We start from the raw sequence: 15462 nt of genomic DNA on the forward strand, positions 1-15462 counted from the left end.
TAAAATAGTTAATTATTCAACTTTGCTGTAGCCTGTTCCTCTGTATGGTATGTCAATATAGTTGTTATTTTGCTGTCTTCACAGGTGGGAAGGAACTAAGTCAGGTCACCAGGTTTCTGCTTTGTGAGTAGTGGAAGAGAGGGATGAGGAGAGAGAAGAAAAGAGAAGAACTGGTATGTTCCCTCCTTCCCTATACCCTCAGGCACATTGTGTTCCAAACGGACACTTACACACACACACACACACACACACACACACCACATGAACACACATGCTTGCACAGACACACTTGGCCCGGTGAAATTTTTCTCACCGTTTCCCAGAAGACCGTTTCTATGCCACACACCCTTAGCCCCTGAGCGCCGGTTGGTCACATGCTTGACCTGTTCTACTGGCCGGGCCACACGTTTGCACAAATAAGCACGAACACACACGCACACTCTCACACGGCATACGCACGCACGCACACACACACCTGTTATCGACCTCGCCCGCCAGTGATCTGAGTGCTGAGTGACGCTGAAAGGCTCTCTAGGTAAGTAAATACGTCCGCACGCAAGACCTCACACACACACACACACACACACACACACACACACACACACACACACACACACACACACACACACACACACACACACACACACACACACACACACACACACACACACACACACACACACACACACACACACACACACACACACTTCTAGCCATATCTGTGTACTGTAGTATTTATTTGCTCAGTGCTGTTGTTTAAAGACACTGCTGATTGGGGAGGGTTTATCATTACAGCGCATTGCTGCTACTATTAAAACCTCATCTAGCAGATTACAATAGGGAAGGTCTTTTGTCTGGCTACGCTAACATACTGGTAACAATTACCCCCAGAATAACAGAAGTATCACACAGACACCACTCACTGAGGCAAAGGGGAGAGGGTGTGTGTTCATGGCGTGAACCACACACACACACACACACACACACACACACACACACACACACACACACACACACACACACACACACACACACACACACACACACACACACACACACACACACACACACACACACACACACACACACACACACATCCCTGACTCTGATCTGGCCACAGCATAAACAGCCTGTTTGGGATTAAAAAGCAGTTACATTTCCCCATATGTAAATTAGAATCATTTTCCTCTCACTTCTCACTTTTTCCCTCCATCTCCTTCTCTTCCTCCTTTTCATCCTTTCATTCTCTTCTCAAATGGTCATTAAACCAGAGTGCTAATGATTGTTTAATGAGAACACTTAAAAACTCCAACCAAAGATAATTCTATTTATTTTTACTTCAACGCTCTGTTTTATATTTTTAAGGGGATGTGTCCAAGTCTATTGGGACGGAAGCTTTTCTACAGTATATTCTGGAAGGACTGAACACATCTATTGGTGGAAAACCTTAATTCAAGAGTCTGTGGACGTAAGTTTTCCTTTGAACAAGCTGAAAGGAACAATGTCACTCAACATGTGTGTATTGTCCCCAGCGCTTTACACACACAGGTACACCCTCCCTCTGCTAACGTGATGTTTAACTTATGAGGAAGTTAGTGTGGCATAAAATGATACGGTCACAATTTCCCTGAGTAATTCCATAGAACAGGTCTGTACACTCAAACGCTCCACAGAAAGCTTTGAAACACCTGGCCCAGATTTTGTTGAATGGGATTGATTGTGACTCTGATAAATGTATGTGTTGGAGCTCTATTCAATAAGCATTTCCGACCACAGGAGGTTGGTGGCACCTTAATTGGGGGGAACGGGCTGGTGGTAATAACTGGAGCAGAATCAGTGGAATGGTATCAAATACATCAAAACATGGTTTCCAGGTGTTTGATGCCATTCCATTTGCTCCGTTCCAGACATTATTATTAACCATCCTCACCTTGGCAGCCGCCACTGCCTCCGACCCTTGATAGCCAGTGACTGATTCAGACCAGGGGAACTAAGTAAGTTCCATTATCTGAGCAATCACAGACTTAAATTGCTCAGAACCAGAGGGAGAAGAGAAAACTAGCAGACACTACTGGCGCGTGAGGACCAGGGTTACCAATGACTGTCATATCAATGGATTCATCTTGTTTGTTGTTAAATTGGGGGTTTGTGGATGTGTGTATGTGTGAAGGGGGTATATGGTGGCGGTAGTGGGGGTATGTGGGTGGGGTGGTAGGGGTATGGGTGATAGAGGGGTTTGGTGTGCGCGTGCGTGTGCGTGTGCGGCGGTCTTGCAGTGTCCTGGGGGCTCGGGGGTTTGAATGTCAGTTTCTCTAATAACAGGAATCGGTGAAAAGGTCAGCCTCAGTCGCCTGACCAGCGCGGTGAAGGGGGGCTGGGAGGGGAGGGGATGGATTCTGCCACGCCAGGGGCGGAAATTGATTGTCTAGCAGAGGGAGAGGAAATGAGGAGAAAAAGAAAAATGGAGAGCTGGTGAGCGTGGAGCGCAGGAAAAAGAGAGGGAGGTGGAGGAGGGTGTCAGGGCCAGGTTCAGATATGCATGCCTGCTTCTTAAATGATCGTCTCTCCTTTATTACTCTCCTCTCTCAGTCTGTCTCCATCTCTCCATCCATCTGTCATCTAGCATACAGGGACCTGTCCAAGGATACTGCCTACACCCACACACACACACACACACACACACACACACACACACACACACACACACACACACACACACACACACACACACACACACACACACACACACACACACACACACACACACACACACACACACACACAGAATCAGGAAATACATCTACTGTATATTTAATTCAAGAATTTCATGTTGCGTATCAGTTCCAAATCCCCTTCAGTTATTTTGTGAATTGTATAAATATAATGTAACAGATGGAAATCAGGGTCAGGTCAATTGTATTACTCTTTAGATGACTTTCTGTTGTAGGTGATGGGCTGGCTGGTTATAGGTGCTTGGGGGCTTGTACTGGTTGCCGGTCATCATCAAATACAGCCATCTCAGTCCCTCTTCGCTCACCTCCCTTCTCCCTTTCCTTCCTTCCTCACCCCACCCTCTCCCACTCCATCCATAAGTACTATCCCTCCTTCCTTCTTCCCCGAGTCTATCTCTCCCAGCCATAAAGCCCTGTGGCTCAGATTACAGCAGAGCTGTGTGGCTGGAGCAGGTCAAGTGGTCTTTACAAGGTCAACACTACCGGAACACTCTGAGCCAGGATGGGGGAGGGGGAGGTAGGGGGACAGAGAGGGAAGAGAAGCTTAACCTAGCGTGCTCTTCACCCCGTATAAACCAGATCCAACACAGGACCAGCAGGCCACTGATACACAATCTATCATCCACATCTTCCTTTGACTATACATAGAAGAGGGAAGAGAGAGGTAAAGAGGGAAATATATGCACTATATATACAGCAATATGTGGACACCCCTTCAAACTGGTGGATTCGGCTATTTCAGTCACACTCGTTACTGACAGGTGTATAAAATCGAGCACATGGCCATGCAATCTCCATAGACAAACATTGGCAGTAGCACGGCAGCAGCGCTTCTTGTGTAGTGGTAGTGTGGAAGATTCCCATTCTTTCGAACACGGGTTCGATTCCCGGGCGAAGCACAGATTTGTGGCCCCGAGTCGTGCAGTAGTCTAAGGCACTGCATCTCAGTGCTAGAGGCGTCACTACAGACCCTGGTTTGATTCCAGACGGTATCACAACTGGCCGTGATTGGGAGTCCCATAGGGCGGCTCACAATTGGCCCAGCGTCATCCGGGTTTGGCCGGGGTAGGCCGTCATTGTAAATCAGAATTTGTCCTTAATTGACTTGTCTAGTTAAATAAAGGTTCAATCAAATAAAAAAGTAGAATGGCCTTACTGAAGAGCTCAGTGACTTTAACGTGGCACTGTCATAGGATGCCACCTTTCCAACAAGTCAGGTCAACTGTAAGTACTATTATTGTGAAGTGGAAACGTCTAAGATCAACAATGGCTCAGCCACGAAGTGGTAGGGCACACAAGCTCACAGAACAAGACCGCCAAGTGCTGAAGTGCGTAGTGTGTAAAAATCATCTGTCTGCGGTTGCAACATTCATTACCGAGTTCCAAACTGCCTCTGGAACCAACGTCAGCACAAGATTTGTTCATCGGGAGATTCATGAAATGGGTTTCCATGACTGAGCAGCTGCACACAGCCTAAGATCACCATGCGCAATGCCAAGCGTCGGCTGGAGTGGTGTAAAGCTCGCCGCCCATTGGACTCTGGAGCAGTGGAAACGAGTTCTCTGGAGTGATGAATCACGCTTCACCATCTGGCAGTCCGACTGACAAATCTGGGTTTGGCGGATGCCAGGAGAACGCTACCTGCCCGAATGCATAGTGCCAACTGTAAAGTTTGGTGGAGGAGGAATAATGGTTTGGGGCTGTTTTTCATGGTTTGTGCTAGGCCCCTTAGTTCCAGTGAAGGGAAATCTTAACGCTACAGTATACAATGACATTCTAGACGATTCTATGCTTCCAACTTTGTGGCAACAGTTTGGAGAAGGCCCTTTCCTGTTTCAGCATGACAATGCCCCTGTGCACAAAGCGAGGTCCATACAGAAATGGTTTGTTCGAGATTGGTGTGGAAGAACTTGACTGGCCTGCACAGACCTCAAATCCATCGAACACCATTGGGATGAATTGGAACACTGACTGCGAGCCAGGCCTAATAGCCCAACATCAGTGCCCGACCTCACTGATGCTCTTGTGGCGGAATGGAAGCAAGTCCCCTCAGCAATGTTCCAACATCTAGTGGAAAGCCTTCCCAGAAGAGTGGAGGCTGTTATAGCAGCAAAGGGGGGACGAACTCCATATTAATACCTATGATTTTGGAATGAGATGTTCGACGAGCAAATGTTCACATACCTTTGGTCATGTAATATATATATATATATATACTGTATATACAGAAAGTGATGGAAAAAGAGAAAGAACGGTAAAGAGAAAGAGAGCGGTGAATCTGACTAAATAGAGATGAAAAGCGAAAGGTCCAGGGAGAATAAGACGCAGCTATGACAGTCGTCAGGTATTACACCGTTAAATAATTCAGATGAATGGAGTAGCTAGAAGAAAGAGCAGAGTTAACTGTGAGCCAGCCAGCCTGGTCATTAAGTCCTTCCCTTAGCTCCCATATCAATACATTAGCCAAGACAAGCCACATGTATTTTACATGTTCCTCTCAGCCTCGGATTGATGTGGGCATAATGATGTCCTTTGTTTCCGTCCGTCGGGAAGGAGCGAGATACTGTGTGTGTGGGGTCTGTGTGTGTGGGTGTCTGTGGGTGTGTGTGGCTGGTGTGTGTGAAGGGGTCAGGCAACAGACGGTAAGGTAAAAGGCCTGCTAGCTATCCTTAGGTCACATCCCTGACCTGAAATGGTCTGTAAAGCCTGAGTGTGTGGTGTTCCTGAGTGTGTGTGTGGTTCATGTATGAGAGACATAGTGCCGCTGTCCCTCTTAGTCTCCCTTCCTTCCCTGACTCTGTTCCATCTCCATACTGATGACTCAACTTTCTGGCCTGGCATCATCTCATCCATTAGACCATGAGTGATCCAGAAACCTGTGTCTTTTTGTTTATTTTGTGTGACTGTATAGTACCTCCACACACCACAATCCCAGCTGGTTAAATACTGGAGTAGTTGTGGTGTAGGATTGTTTTTCCGTTATCCTGGCTGACCAAGTGTGTGTGTGTGTGTGTGTGTGTGTGTGTGTGTGTGTGTGTGTGTGTGTGTGTGTGTGTGTGTGTGTGTGTGTGTGTGTGTGTGTGTGTGTGTGTGTGTGTGTGTGTGTGTGTGTGTGTGTGTGTGTGTGTGTGTGTGTGGCCAGAGCTGGGTCACTGAGGGCCTGGTGATTATCTGTTCTGGAATCTGAGGGTTCACTGCCATGGTCACTCTGAGATGAGCCGGTTGAGCGAACGGCTTTTAGAAGCACCGCAAGGCCATGGAACACACACACACACACACACACACACACACACACACACACACACACACACACACACACACACACACACACACACACACACACACACACACACACACACACACACACACACACACACACACACACAGCTATTACCGGTCACTCACTCTAAGCCACATGACACCACTACTTCTCTGATCTCTCTTTCCGTCACTCTTTTTCTCTCTTCTGGCTTCTCCCTCGCTACCCCTCTCCCCCCTTTCCCCCTCTCCCCTTCTTTCTCTCCCTCTCTCTCCCTCGTCCCCTTCCCCTGGCTCTCTGTAGTACCCTTGCTCAGGTCTGACAAGGTTATGGCAGTGTGTTCAGTGAGTATCTATTGATTTCCTCCACCACAGATCCCTGCAGCCAGGGGGGTGGATTTGCTGCTTCAGATAACACTCTGTCTTTATTGTTTATAACTGCAGCCCCCTCTGTTCTCCTCTGTCTCCCCCCCCCCCCCCCCCCCCGTCCCCTCAGCCATGTCCTGCCGCTGCCCCTCTGGGGTGAGAGGTGGATTGTCACACTGTCCTCCCTCTCCCTCTCTCATCCATATGTCCAGGCCCCCTGCCCCTTGTTAACGACCCGACAACTAGCTTGTCACTGACGGCCTGACGGCCAGGGCTGTCCTCTCTCTTCCTCTCGCTCTCTCTCCTTCCCTCTCTCCCTTTCTTTTGCTCTCCTCTGCTTGTGGACGGTGTAACAGAAAAACAGAAAGAGTGAGGTGCAAACACCAAAATTTCACAAAAAGTTGACAGTAGACTACTAAGAACGTATGACAATAGTCAATAAACAAAATGTGCTTTATTCTCAAATTTGATACCATCAAATGTCTTGTTTCCATAAAAGCAGTTTTAGTAATGCAATTGTTTTAGTCATGGTTTTGGCTGATTCACTTTTGGTAGGGAAATCAGCTTTGATTGGGGGATGGGGGTTTGAGTCTGTGAGCGTTGGACCCCAGACAGACAGAGGCGTGAGCGGCGCTGTGCCAAAGCCAATAAGAGACGGCATTAGAAGCCAGTGGGAGGGAGATATTCATGCATTATTCATCATTAACCAAAATAATCCTGACATGGTAGAAGGGCATATTTTGAGGATTATATGTAGTACTATGTTATAATATGTAATAATATGTAGTACTAAGGGAGTAGTATTCCATGTGTGGAGATTGATAGTTCTGTTCTGTGGTAATTAGTATTTTGTTTACGTGTGATTCAGTGTCTGTGAGACTCTGGGGACACTGTAGACTCTGGGGTCACTGTAGGCACCGCCAGGGTGTGAAGGGAGTGAGAGAAAGAAAAGCCCAAGAAAAAGGTACAATATAGATGCTTCTTGAAGAGGAATTCACACAATTAATGTGTGAAAAAATCTGATGTAGCATGTTGAAGGCTGGAAATCATTTCAAGAATAAGATCATTTTATTTCATAAGTCATGGTAAACACCCTCATACCCACATGAAAAAATACTATAGTTTACTATAGAATACTACAGGACTTACTATAGAATTCTGTAGTACACTGTAGTAAACTGTAGTAAACAGTAGAATACTCTACTACACAATATATATTTCATTTTAATATTCCTCAACCCTCCCATATTCCAATTTGTGCCACCAATGAGTGAGAAACCTACATGCCAAGTATATACCATATGTTGTATTCCATATAGCAGTGTTTCCCAACCCTGGTCCTAGAGTAGCCCCAACAGTACACATTTTTATTGTAACTCTGGACAAAATTACCTGATTAAACTTGTCAACTCTAATCATCAAGCCCTCAATGAGTTGAATGAGGTGTGTTTGTCCAGGGCTGCAATAAAAAGTGTACTGTTGGGGGTCCTTGAGGACCAGGGCTGAGAAACACTGCCATATAGGTTATATAATTATCAATCTCCACTATAGTTTACTATGGTATAAATACTGTAGTACTGTTGGGGGTCCTGGAGGACCAGGGCTGAGAAACACTGCCATATAGGTTATAAGTGCTGAACCTATTCGTTCAGACACCAGTCTTAACTAATTATAGGTTATGGAAAATGTGCTCTTTTGGTATTTCTCCAGTAGGTTTCCTCCAGGAGAAAGCCCCCACTTCCATGTCAAAGTTAATAAGGCAAAAACACTACAGTACACTACAGTATACTACAGTAATGTCAGCAAAAACACTACAGTACACTACAGTATACTACAGTAATGTCAGCAAAAACACTACAGTAAATACTACAGTATACTACAGTAATGTCCGTAAAAACACCATAGTGAGTACTATAGTATATAAATATAGCAATACTACAGTATTTATACCATAGTAAACTATAGTAGTTTTTCATGTGGTTGACCAGGGAAAACTACATGCTCTAGTTACAGACCAATATCCAATCCATATCTGCGTTTTGGATCATAATCTAGTTTAAAGTGGTGGAGGAATGAAGACTTCTGGGAAGTAAGAATCTATGAAGGTAGATAGCAACATTACTCTCCCCAAGGACACTCATGAGAAGTTACTCTTAACAAGGCCACAATCAAATTCAATCTCCCGCCGATCTGCTTCTCCCAACAGACCCACATGAAAAAATACTATAGTATACTATGGTATAGACACTATAGTATTCACTGCAGTGTTTTTGCACTGTAGTGTTTACAGTTAACTATAGTACAAATACTGTAGTAAAGAAAACTGTAGTATATACTAAAGTAATTAATTATACAGTACAATTTACTGTTGTGTTTTTGCGGACAGTAGTATCTACTGTAGTGTTTTTGCAGAAATTACTGTAGAATTTACTATAGTGTTTTTGTTTTATTATCTTTTACATAGAAATAGTGGCTTTATCCTTGAGGAATTCTACTGGAGAAATACTAACAGAACACATTTTCCATAACCTGTAGGTAGGTAGGATTGGGACAGTTCAATGCTTCTGTTCTTTTCTATAACCTGTAGGGAACTTCTTCTTCTTTGGTGGGGTTTAATGGCTGTTGGCATCCAATATGTTGTATTACCGCCCCCAACTGAACTATAGTATAGATCCATTACACTATGTAATATAAAAATACAATAAACAAATAAAAAAACAGCCTTCCAACTAACCCTATACTCATTAAAAACCCACTACCCCATTCCACTACTTTAACCCTATCTGCTCCTACACCATGCCATCGGTCTGGAAGGACAGGACACCAGCACTCAACACCCCCTGGAACTCTTCTGAATTCAAATCTCAAACACCCAAGTATATCTCTGCAGCTGCCACCACAACATCTATTTGCTGTGAGTTTATGTTCTATTTCTGCAGTACATTTGATAACCATTACTATGAACGCTAAGAAGCCAACCTTACTGAAGCATGTTGTATATCACTCGTTGGCCTCTCCCTCTGTGCTGGCACAGATCTACTACTCACAGGGATCACCTCAAGATCCCTCCCCATTAACCCATCCTCCTCTACTTTCTTCACTGCCTCTACAGAGGATAATTCTGCACTTACAATAAAATAGAATATTTTAATATATAATAATATAAAACGGTTGTGTTTTTGCAGATGTAGTGTTTTTACTACAGTGTTTTCACCTGGATAATACTGAGGCATTTACTATAGTGTTCTAGAGAATACCACAACATTCTATAGTAAGTACTACACATGATTGAGGGATACTACAGTGTGTACAGTATACTACAGTTTACTACATAATTCTATAGTAAGTACTGTAGTATTCTGTAGTAAACTGTAATATTTTTCTTGTGAGCACACAGGCACACACGCACACGCACACGCACACGCACACACACACACACACACACACACGCACACACACACACACACACACACACACACACACACACACACACACACACACACACACACACACACACACACACACACACACACACACACACACACACACACACACACACACACACACACATTCTGAAGAGACAACGGAAGACGTCAACCCAGACGTCCTTCGCGTTTGCCTCCAATGCTAATAAAGGCTATAATTCATAAAAGCTGCCATCTTATAGACAGGCATCAAACTCTTAAAATGGCCGTCAAGATAAGAAACACGAAGGACAGAGATCCTCAAAATGATAGATTTATATCCAATATCATCTCCTTAAAATCATTTCAGAGGGTGGCCAAATCGTATACATTTTACGGCCCTGTCGGCATATTCATATTTCTTATGTTTTTTTAAATCATGCCATGTCTTTTATTGGCTAGGAGGCCCTATAAGAACCGGGTGTGCTGAAGTACAGAGCGCTAGTTGAGTCAGACTTGATGTAATCATTAAGTCTGATTGTGAACTTTACATGAATAACACTTTGTTTCTGTTTCTTTCAACATTTTATTTTACCAAGAATTCACTTGGGGCATGAATCTCTTTGCCAAGAAAGAATGAAATTGCAAGTGAACGTGATGTTACAGCCATACTGTGGTTATTAGCACGGTTGGAAGCAAATTGACCAATCAGTTTGCTTGGCAGGAACTAACATTTTTCTATGAAAATATCTGGATTAACAATCTAAAAATCTAGCCCTAGTCCACTCTATACAGTTACAGGATTTTATATTTTGGTTTTTACTGACATGATACAAGTTCATATGGCTGGTTATGACTTATTTATGTAATCAGTAGACCAGATTAAGCTGGGTTTATGATAAAGCTTTCTTTAAGTGATGTGTAATCCAAGAATGGTCCAGTATCTAATCTTGGCAGCGATACACACGCTTGCAAGCACGCACACACCAGGATTTAGTGGTCTTTTTTGATCACTGAGTAATAATTCTGCATTCAAAGTTGTCTTTGCATTTTTATTTCAGTCACATCGCAGAACTCTTATCCAGAACGATTTACAGTAAAGGCATTCAAATAATTAGCCTGGGAAAACGTCATAGTACTGCATTGTAAGTACAAGTCAGTAAGTGTTAGGGCCATGAACTGTCTGCATATCGTTGGGGGGTGTGGTAGAATGTGAGTGTAACTGTAGCCCTAATCTTGTTCCCAGATGCGCTGTGCACAATAGCCTGGAGAGGAAGTTACTGTTGCCCTTGTGATCTTGGCCTATAATATTTACTAAGACACATAAGACCTACAGAAGACCTCCCTACCAAAAATATTTCCAATCAGCATTTCCCACTTCTGACCCTCTCTCTCTCTCTCTCTCTCTCTCTCTCTCTCTCTCTCTCTCTCTCTCTCTCTCTCTCTCTCTCTCTCTCTCTCTCTCTCTCTCACTCACTCCTGGGCACTCATAAAGGGTTCTTGATTTAGTTGATTACAGATGGCGGTGCAGTGGTAGAGTAGTTGATTATTATAATAGCACTTGACTAACGAGGGAGCACGTTGGTGTCAGCTGTGGGATCCTGACTGAGTGACGGGAGGGGAACAGGGTTGTCCAAACCCGACCCCTGTTTTGCATGTGAAAGGACTGCAGGATTTTCTCTCTGTCTGAGTCTGGAACCCTCAGCTGACCAACATGCATAAATCTTAGAGGGGGGGGATGCCTCGTGGAGTGCAATGTGGTAGCTGCCAGGAACCAACCCCCACTGCATACCAATCGTTGCACCCCAAAAAACAAGCCCCCCCAGGGCAACACCGTATAACCGCAACCTCCCGCCAACCCAGCACAAAACCCAGACAAAAAAACGGTCCAGAAAAATGCAAATGACCTTCCTCTTATAAAGAAACAACAGCCTCTATAAACTAGATCTATCCCTCCTGCCAGACCTTGGCACGTTCCTCGCCCCACCCCAACCAATGTGAACCTGTCCCTGTCTGGCTGTAACCCTGTCCCTGTCCCTGCCCCCATGTCTTCCTACACATATCCTGTCACCTGCCTTTGCCCCTTCCCATGTCACTGTGTACAGCTCAAGCTCTAGCCTTGTATGTGCCTTGTCTCTGGTTCCAGCTCTTGCTCCATCCCTATAATTCCTGGGTCTGTCCCTTCCGTGGTTCTAGATCTAGCCCAATGTCTGTCCCTGTCCCTGGCTCTAGCTCCAGTCCTGTGTCTGTGTCTGTCCCTGACTCAAGCTCTAGCCCTGTGTCTGTGTCTGTCCCTGACTCAAGCTCTAGTCCTGTGTCTGTCCCTGTCCCTGACTCTAGCTCTAGCCATGTGTCTGTCCCTGTCCCTGACTCAAGCTCTAGCCCTGTGTCTGTCCCTGTCCCTGACTCAAGCTCTAGCCCTGTGTCTGTCCCTGTCCCTGACTCAAGCTCTAGCCATGTGTCTGTCCCTGTCCCTGACTCAAGCTCTAGCCCTGTGCCGTTCCCTGTCCCTGACTCAAGCTCTAGCCCTGTGTCTGTCCCTGTCCCTGACTCAAGCTCTAGCCCTGTGTCTGTCCCTGTCCCTGACTCAAGCTCTAGCCCTGTGTCTGTCCCTGTCCCTGACTCAAGCTCTAGCCCTGTGCCGTTCCCTGTCCCTGACTCAAGCTCTAGCCCTGTGTCTGTCCCTGTCCCTGACTCAAGCTCTAGCCCTGTGTCTGTCCCTGTCCCTGACTCTAGCTCCAGCCCTGTGTCTGTGTCTGTCCCTGGCTCTAGCTCCAGCCTTGGCCCTCTGCCTGGCTGTGTTTAAGAGCTGGCTGAATACTAGTGACCTTTAATAAGGAGGGGGATCCCGAGACGGCTTTCCCAGACACCCACTGACCTTTCAGCCAGACGGGGCGGGAGGGGGGACAGGGGGATGGGGATGGCGAGTGGAGAGCAGGAGAGGGGAGGCCTGGTTGACTGTGGACTCTGAACTGGCCAGCTACCGTTAGTAGTTTATGTGAATCCGCTATTGTTTTGTGTGTGTGTGTGTGTGTGTGCATTTGCTGTTTGTTTGTATGTGTGTGTGTGTGTGTGTCTTTGTTTGGCAGAGCCCTCTTCCCTTATTGTGTAAGGAGAAGGGTTCCATATGCAAAGGGCTCTGAGCCTCAGTCCTGAACCTGCACTAATCGATTTGTCTGTGGAGGCGAATCGGTCACACTTCGAGATCCACATTGCACCTCTCGCTTTGTGACATCATAGGCCCTGGCACCTCTGCCAGTCAAGGCAACACTGACAGATTATGTTGAGGAAAAGAACAGGACAAACCTTTAACACCTCAAGAGAACAACAGGAACCACAACAACAAGAGAACGAGACCCACAGCCAAAAAACACCCACAATAATGTCAGGAGGAATAGCCGCCATTAAGGATAAGAGTGTTTGTTTATTTGGTAATCTGTAGTCCTCAGTGGTCCTCTGTAGCTCAGTTGGTAGAGCATGGCGCTATTTTATTCACCTTATGCTGTCAACCATGTCCATGTTTCAAAAGCCAGTCATGTTTAGCTCCTCATTCTTTGGAAGAAGAACACAGCCATTCTTTGGAAGAAGGACACAGCCATTCTTTGGAAGAAGGACACAGCCATTCTTTGGAAGAAGGACACAGCCATTCTTTGGAAGAAGGACACAGCCATTCTTTGGAAGAAGGACAGCCATTCTTTGGAAGAAGGACACAGCCATTCTTTGGAAGAAGAACACAGCCATTCTTTGGAAGAAGGACACAGCCATTCTTTGGAAGAAGGACACAGCCATTCTTTGGAAGAAGAACACAGCCATTCTTTGGAAGAAGAACACAGCCATTCTTTGGAAGAAGGACATAGCCATTCTTTGGAAGAAGGACACAGCCATTCTTTGGAAGAAGGACACATCATTCGAAAGATGGAGGGGTGTGATGGTATTGGTTGAGTCAGCCAACCACCTAAAAAAAAGAGTGATGGCCAAACAGTGCACGATTGAGACAGAACTGTAACTAGCTAGCTAGCCAACCTTCGCCAACGTTCTCCTGGACTATAAGCTTTTCAACAACATAATATTAAAAACATTAATTAAACTGCAATAGCGAAATTAACATGAGCCAACTTGTTTTCCAACAGTAGAATTTAAATAGCAACCACTAACTTTTGGCTATCAATACCATGGTAATGGTACAGTAGAGTTACGGTACCTCCAGCATTTGTTTTCATAGGTCTAAAATATAATGCAATATTCTAACGTTACCAAGGTTAAGTTATTGCCCATTAGCTATCTAGCTAACGTTTGCTATCTATGTAAACAGCTTACAGTACGGTCACACATATAATTTGGTAACATTACAGTAGCATTTACTTTCAGTCGGGGGAGATGTCAACTCAGAGTCAGTGTCAACTGATTTTCCCTTGACTATTTAGCTGGGTAGTTCTATTACTATGCCAGCTAAGTTAGATAATACTTTGACATACAGGGGACGAACGTTGCTATAAACAACATTATCTACAATACCAGTCAAAATTTTGGACACACCTACTCATTGAAGGGATTTTCTTTATTTTGACAATTTTTTACATTGTAGAATAATAGTGAAGACATCAAAACTATGAAAAACATGTGGAATCAGGTAGCAACCAAAACAGTGTTAAACAAATAAAAAAATATTTGATATTTTAGATTCTTCAAAGTAGCCACCCTTTTCCTTGATGACAGCTTTGCACACTGTTGGCATTCTCTCAACCAGCTTCACCTGGAATGCTTTTCCAACAGTCTTGAAGGAGTTCCCACATATGCTAAGCACCTGTTGGCTGCTTTTCCTTCCCTCTGCAGTGCATCTGTAACGATTGTCTATTTCGTCCTCCTCATCGGACGAGGAGAGGCGAGAAGGATTGGACCAATATGCAGAGTGGTTCGTGCTCATGATGATTTATTAAAACTGAAAAACTGAACACTGAAATACAAAACGATAAACGAAGTGCAGAAAACCGAAACAGTACCGTGTGGTGAAAACACTAACACGGTAGACAAACACCCACAAAACACACGTGAAACCCAGGCTGCCTAAGTATTACATTTTTACATTACATTTTAGTCATTTAGCAGACGCTCTTATCCAGAGCGACTTACAGTAGAGTGCATACATTTTATTACATTTTACATACTGAGACAAGGATATCCCTACCGGCCAAACCCTCCCTAACCCGGACGACGCTATGCCAATTGTGCGTCGCCCCACGGACCTCCCGGTTGCGGCCGGCTGCGACAGAGCCTGGGCGCGAACCCAGCCCAGGCGCGAACCCAGAGACTCTGGTGGCGCAGCTAGCACTGCGATGCAGTGCCCTAGACCACTGCGCCACCCGGGAGACTAAAGTATGATTCTCAATCAGGGACAACGATTGACAGCTGCCTCTGATTGAGAATCATACCAGGCCGAACACAAAATCCCAACATAGAAAATCACACATAGACAACCCACCCAACTCACGCCCTGACCATACTAAATAAATACAAAACAGACGAGAGAGAGTGACGTATGACGTAAAGGTAACGTAAGGGTAATGGCGGACTGAAGGGATTTATGTAGAGCACCTCAAGATAAAACATAATATTCGAAATATCTGCTAAATTAGACTAAAATATTAGCACTACTTAATCTGGTGAGTGATAACCTTCAATCTGGACAATAACACAAAACAAAT

At 45.0% G+C, this 15462-nt stretch overlaps 1 non-coding gene across 1 annotated transcript; it reads left to right on the forward strand.

Annotated features, from left to right (window-relative positions):
- Positions 1–8039: 8039 nt before the first annotated feature.
- Positions 8040–8092, forward strand: LOC120017994. Its single transcript, XR_005472170.1, has one exon. It is a non-coding gene; the product is annotated as a U7 small nuclear RNA (small nuclear RNA).
- Positions 8093–15462: the final 7370 nt, after the last annotated feature.

The sequence above is a fragment of the Salvelinus namaycush genome, chromosome 22, assembly GCF_016432855.1.
Source record: "Salvelinus namaycush isolate Seneca chromosome 22, SaNama_1.0, whole genome shotgun sequence".
NCBI lineage: Eukaryota > Metazoa > Chordata > Actinopteri > Salmoniformes > Salmonidae > Salvelinus > Salvelinus namaycush.